The sequence below is a fragment of the Bidens hawaiensis genome, unplaced genomic scaffold, assembly GCF_021521415.1.
Source record: "Bidens hawaiensis isolate Kalapana, Puna unplaced genomic scaffold, B.hawaiensis_p1.1 tig00032213_1, whole genome shotgun sequence".
Taxonomy (NCBI): domain Eukaryota; kingdom Viridiplantae; phylum Streptophyta; class Magnoliopsida; order Asterales; family Asteraceae; genus Bidens; species Bidens hawaiensis.
The window spans coordinates 97409-104491 of NW_027495484.1; the positions used below are offsets into that span (position 1 = coordinate 97409).

A 7083-nucleotide genomic window follows, 5' to 3' on the forward strand; every position below is an offset into this window, starting at 1 on the left:
ATTTTTACAACCCAACCGAGTATTCTTGTTTCTCATATAAATGATAGAGGATCCATAATAAGGACACTGAAAAACACCAAAAACATGCAGTCATCTGTCACGTTACAAAAATACCAATCTTTAAAAACACCAAAACCTATCCAATAAGAAATTTTGAAAACACCAAAAAAACATTGTCACATCATCATCAACTTTTACACCCAAAACCCCTCACTCGACCCCGCCACTTGCAAAAGGGTCCACCTCCATCTCATTTTTTCTAATTATTACCCAAAAACTTTTTATAAAAATGAGTCCCAAAAATCTTGTTAGTAATTATTAAAAACTAATGACGTGTCAAAACACCCAACAATAACCCTTAAACGCACCTTAATGAGTATGCTCTTAATAAATTAAGAAAATGGCAGCCTTTTCCTCCCTGTTATTGTGATAAGCTTTAACTTTTGAAGTGTTTGTTTTCTTAATAATAATAAAAATTAAAAAGATTGCTTTCATAAGAGTATTTTATAATAATACTTCCAAGATTGTCAGTTCACATAAGAAAGTTAATCACGTTGTTGACTGTTCTTTAAGTACCACTAGGTTGGCTTTTTATCATAGTTCATTTGTATTTGAAAGTTCTGAAAATAATTTGATTTAAAGATGGGCTTTGTTGATCTGTTTTCTGCTGCTTCAATGCCTGTTCTCAAAGTGCTTATTGTCACTGCACTAGGCTCATTTCTTGCCTTGGACTCTATTGATATCTTGGGACAAAGTACAAGGAAGCAAGTCAAGAATGTAAGTTTGATTACAGATTTGATTAAGGATTCGAATATATTTTTTTACGGGTTTTACAAAGCTCCATTTTTTTTTTGTATACAGATTGTGTTCTACGTGTTTAATCCAGCACTAATATCTAGCAATCTGGCTAGCACCATAACTTACAAAAGCATGATCTCAATGTAAGCTATTCTTTTTAACTTCTGGTGTGTGTAATTGATCTGCTTAGTTTAAATTTTTTTAACGACTAAATATTACACTATACTATACAAGAATTAAACCCTTGACCTCCTATTTGAACGGCCTAGTTTATATTTTGACAAGTACAATGTCACTTTTTAATCAAGCTTAATTTAAAACTGCAGGTGGTTTATGCCAGTTAATATTCTTCTAACCTTCATAATCGGATCCGCACTTGGATGGCTGCTTTTGCTCATTGCTAGACCACCTCAACATTTAAAGGGCCTCATTATTGGCACCTGTGCAGCAGGTAACTCATACCCTACAAACTCAAAGCATATACAAATGAACTCATTAAGTTTGTGTTTTGATCATGAGTTATGCGTGACAGGAAACCTGGGAAACATATTTTTAATAATATTACCGGCTGTATGCAAAGAGAAAGCCAGTCCCTTTGGAGATCCTGATGTTTGCTATGAGAATAGCATAACGTATGCTTCACTATCTTTGGTTGTGTGTAACTTTACTTAAAAAGTTATAATATTGTTATTTTTATTGAATCCTGATGACAAATTCATCAGATTGGAGCTTTGTACTTGTGGGGATATGTTTATAACCTAGTACGGGTTTTTGTGGATCACACACTGAAATCTGGTAAGAATGATGTAACATCTATCGATGAAACAGTCACTGTTCGAGAGGATTTGACCCGCGCTTTGCTTCCTTCGTCTCCATCTTCCACTAACACCGATGGGAAAATAAAGGTGGTTATTTTCACTTCAGAACTTCAAGTCTTCAACTCTTAGGTTACTTGGGCTGTTCATAATTCATATATGACTCGAATAATCTGAAATTCCAACGTAATTTAACTTTGAATTTCTGGTTATTCGAATCCATTCTTTATCCGAACCAAATTTCTAATTCGAACTCGAATTTAAATATCACAAACTGATTCAAATAACCCCAGTTTACGTTATATAAAATACTTTTATTTGCTTATATAATATTTGGGCTTTTTGTGTTCTATCTAAGTTTTTCTATATATTAAATATAGATAAATATTAGTTTAGTGATTTTTTTTATATATTAAATGTAGATGGAATGATGGATATTAGTTTAGGGATCTTTTTTCTAACTTTGAATATTTGTTGAATTATTTTTTTTTAATTTCGGTTTACTCGATTAGATCCAAAGTCATATAAGCTTGTATGAATCAGCTTCTGCAAGTTTTATTCGAATTTGAATATAGAATTTAATTCCATGAGTCTTGCTTGTACCTTTAACATTAATAGTCTAATATGTGGGTTGCTTTAGGTGATGCTAAACGGGTTGAAACATCAATTGGGGAACTTTGCAAGGCATATTAACTTGATGGCGGTGTTTGCACCATCTACTACTGCAGCGATAACCACCTTATGTATCTTAATTAAAGCAAAGATATAAATGTTTACGAGACCACATAACTATACGTTCCTTTTTAAATTTTGTTTTAAAGATTATCGGATTCATGATTGGAACAATCAGACCATTGCGCAGACTACTAATTGGCACCACAGCTCCACTTCGAGTGATTTAAGATTCTGCATCTTTAGTTGGGTGTAGTCTTTTACAACTTTCCTAGATTATCTATTCGTGGAACATAGGAAGCTAACAAACCATATTCTCGGTTTTGTCAAAGGGACGCAGCGATTCCAATGGTGACATTAATAATTGGCGGAAACCTGTTAAGAGGTAGCTTCGACCATAAATTCACATCCGTACTTCTAATTTCTTGATGTTACTAATTATTAAATGACTTGCAGGCCTTAAAGGATCCGTTATCTCATTACCAACTGTGCTTGGAATCTTATCAGTTCGTTATATTTTCTTGCCACTTTGTGGCATTTTAATTGTAAAAGGAACGGTTTATCTTCGCTTTGTAGAAGCAGATCCTCTCTACGTTTTTGTTCTTTTGCTACAGTTTGCGGTTCCACCAGCCATGAATACTAGTATAAAGCTTTCAATTTTCTTTATTTAGATGTGTCAAAAATTGGGTTCCAATATGTAGAAACATAGATATTACATCAATATAGCAGGTAGGCGGGCAACAAGCTGCGCCGCCACCCCTTTCTGAATTGCAAACCCTAACCTGCTAAAGACATACCCCTGCCCCTTTAGAGTCGACACATTGCTATGCACAACCTGTTGGACCCTGGTTAGAAAACGGATAGCTTCCGGTGCCAATATTGGTATAGTGTTTAAAATGTTGCACAAATTTGTTAAACTTGTTAATATGCAGGTACAATAATGCAGTTATTTGGTGTTGGTGAAAGAGAATGCTCCGTGATTATGTTGTGGGCTTATGGTTTGGCATCAATATCGCTTAGCCTATGGTCGACCTTCTTCATGTGGCTTGTATCTTGACTAATTTGTTTCATTTAACTATGATGGTTTTTGGGACTGGTTTTCACTTTTCAAAACATATAGTACTATGGTTCTTTCATTTCAGTAAGCTTGGCAAAACGGATGGTTCGGGTCATGTCAGGTCACATGATGGATCAAAAGGGGTTCGGGTTAAATTGGGTTTGGGCTTTTGCTGAATGGAATGGTACAAAAACTAACCACCATACATAGATAAAAACTGTAGAATATAAATTATGGGGTTCCAACCATTTCTGCAAAATTTAGGTACTTCATAGATATCTAACCAAGAACGTTATTTTTTGTGGTGCTGCTATTGAGTATTTTATGGCATAAACTTGCACAAGCTTGTCACAAAGTTCGTAATTCAAGATCCGGATAGCCTGTTCACAAAGTTCGTAATTCAAAATCATTGATTCCAACTTAACATGCACCTATTTAGAAAAGTAGGGGATTATGATACCACCCTTCAAAGCAGGATATGGTTTACCATCCACAATAAGAATTGGTTGTCGTAAGGTTATAGGAGACCTATGTTAGGGTTAGGAAGGGCCGAAGAGACTTGTTAGAGAAGAAATAATATTTTAAACTTCTGATATGATTTCATTCATAATACGTACCAAAATAAATAGCAAACCAAGTTACTATAGACATCCCCCAACTAACAAAAATAGCCACTAACCCCTTACATAAACAAAATAGAAAAATACTTAATAATAATAATAATTAACGCAACAATACTCCCCCTTAATCCACTTTTTTCCCTCAAAAAGTGATTCATGTAACATGGTCTTCATCATCTTCCGTTGCTTGTTTTTCATCCTCCACCTCGAGTATGTAAAGCTGTTTTTTCTTACACTTGTGTCCCGGAAAAACTTTTCTGTACACCAGAAACATTCCCCTTTAGCCCTTTTTAACTCGAGTTCATCATTTGTTAAACGCCTCGAGCTAAGAGTACCGGGTTTAGATGTCGGTGGCACGGTTGCTGGACTTGGTAACAAGGGAAGTTTTGAAGCATTAACCGGATTAAGTCGATTCATCAAGCTCATGTTGTTGATATTTTGCATTCTCGCCAAACCATACGCCTCATGTAGGGTTTGAGGCTTGAACATCTTTATAGACCCCCTAATTTCTGGTTTAAGGGCCTTAAGATAGAGAATAACAGTTTGGGTTTCACTAAGTGTTACCTTATTCAATAGCGAATCAAAAGCCGTGTTGAGATTGTGAAGCGAACCTGTTTGGTTGAGGGAAGCTATCTCCTCCAAGAGATCCTCAAACATTGAATTAGAAAAACGGGCCGAAATAGCTTGCACATAGTCCCCCCACGAGACATAAAACACGGTAGCGTTACGTGTGCGCGAGAAAGCCATGTGCCATTGGATCGCGTCCCCTTCTAAATGATCAATAGCGCACTTGAGTTTCATCTCCACAGGAGTCGCATCAATCACGAAAAATGTTCGCACGGTAAAGCCAACCCCTACATCTTCACCCGAGAACTTGGGAAATTCAACCTTCCCGATTCACATGGGCCAGGTACCCTTTAAGTCTGCATCGCCGAGAGAGGACGATGAACTCGAGCTAAACCCACCCCCGCTAACCTGGATCGATCTATCCCGCAACGCCTTCAAGATATCTTCTTGTTGTTTGGCTGATTGTTCTTGTTGTTTCATTAGTACCGATAGCGCGGCTTGGATCACTAGGGTTGAACAGACTTGTTAGAGAAGAATGAATATCTTAAACTTCTGATATGATTTCATTCATAATACGTACCAAAATAAATAGCAAAACAAGTTATTAAGGACACCCCCCAACTAACAAAAATAGTCGCTAACCCCTTATATAAACAAAATAGAAAAATACTTAATAATAATAATAATTAACGTAACAACCTAATAAAAAATTAGTCACTAAAAGGTAACGAAGAAAATGTGACTTTTGTAAAATGTAGAATCATTTGAATCGTAAAGAGTTTATGGCTTAAAATGTCTAATTACTATATATACCAATCAAGAACCCTATAAATAGAGACTATGATACATTGGGCCTTACTATCAATTAGGCATATAGCCCATCTAAATATATACAAAATACAACAATATGTGTTGAAAGTATTCTCCTTGCAGTTGGAGCGGTAGCGGAGTAGGCCTACAAACTACATATGAAATTCTGAAATAGCTGATGTGGGACACCTATGGTGAATATGTCTATGTACTTGAATGGAGCATGAACATGCAACACGTGTATCTGACCGATGCATAGTCTTTCCCATACAAAATGGATCTCCATCTTAACATGTGGTCGATGTCGAAAGGTCAACCAACAATATTTATAAAATACCTTTACTAGCTAGGGCAAGTAAGGTGTCGAATCCATAAGGAATCAATGGAAAGTGCTAATCAAGTTTAATGCTTTTTAATTAATTATACTACAGTGGACAAACAATGTCAAGCAAATTAAATAATGACTTGGTTGTAAACAATTTGAGAAAATTAACCAAACTCCAGGTTTCAAGTTGTGAAGCAGACTAGACCAATTGATTAAACCTATTTGGAAAACTCGTTTGATTACACATATAATCAAAAGACTAGATATTTGACCTTACTGATTGATAGAACTTAATCTGAACAATTGGTTTCAATGAATAATAACCTAACTGATTACCGGTTTAGGGTTTGGTAAATGTAAGTGATTTAATGGCTAAAGATAAAAGGGTCAATGACTTAAAGAAGTTAATCCTAAAAGTTGATGACCACAAATCAATAAACTGATAAAATCACAAAACATTCAATTACGAAAAACTGTTGAATGCAGAAACAAACATAAAATGTTAATCAACCGAATATTGATCAACTCTTGTTCCAATGTAAAGATTCAAATACCAAAAGGTCTTGCTTACAAACACAACCCTACTCCAAGAGATGGTCACAAATGGTTTAGACTTGCATCTTGATGTTGAATAGCTTCATTGATTGTTGCAAGGATGATAAGATTAATGATTATGATTATTGGAAGGTGTTATGATGGTGGAGAATGGCCCCAAAATCGTCCTTGGTGGCTTGGGTGTGAAGAATTTTCAAATTAGGGTTTAACCAAACTTAAATATGGAACAAAAACCTTTAAAAATCGAATTCCTTGCATACCAGGCCGTAAGCTGCGGCTTGGGACCCGTAGCCTACGGATAACCCGTAGCGTCTGAGCCCTTTGCCTTACGGTTCTTTTTATTCCATTTTCATACTCGTCTCGTCGAGAAACCCAAAATTCATATATTATGGGTTCGGTAACTCATTTTTTACTCCCCGATGTGTCTGTTTTACTTTAGATGCGCACGAATCACTTCCGAACTCCCCAGATTGCTTCCTTTTTTCCCTTAACTCAATTCCTTGCCCTAAGTGCTCCAAATTAATTCTTTTAACTCTGAGCACCTGTAAACATAAAACCACTTAAAGTACTCATGTTCGATACATATAAACACATAAAACACATGAGATTACACACTATAAACACATGCTCTCAACCACATATCACATTCCCGCACTTATCATTTGCTTGCCCTCAAACCAACTCTCATGCAACACATTCACCTCGATTGATGGTTCATCAATTATCATTATTAATACTAGTGAGTTATAAGGTCATACCCAATTCCTAAGAACTGACACTTACAAGATTGATAACCCACCAAATAATTTAATAATGCATTTAAAAACTATGGAACCGTCCAAACAAGTGTACTTTGTTTTCCGA

At 35.7% G+C, this 7083-nt stretch overlaps 1 pseudogene across 1 annotated transcript; it reads left to right on the plus strand.

Moving 5' to 3' along the window:
* Positions 1-414: 414 nt before the first annotated feature.
* On the plus strand, positions 415-3342 carry LOC143583270 (protein PIN-LIKES 3-like; annotated as a pseudogene). The gene is made up of 10 exons (XR_013144137.1): positions 415-777; positions 862-941; positions 1125-1249; positions 1331-1452; positions 1521-1703; positions 2254-2342; positions 2434-2535; positions 2618-2670; positions 2742-2927; positions 3218-3342. The product of XR_013144137.1 is annotated as a protein PIN-LIKES 3-like (transcript).
* The last annotated feature ends 3741 nt before the right edge of the window (positions 3343-7083 follow it).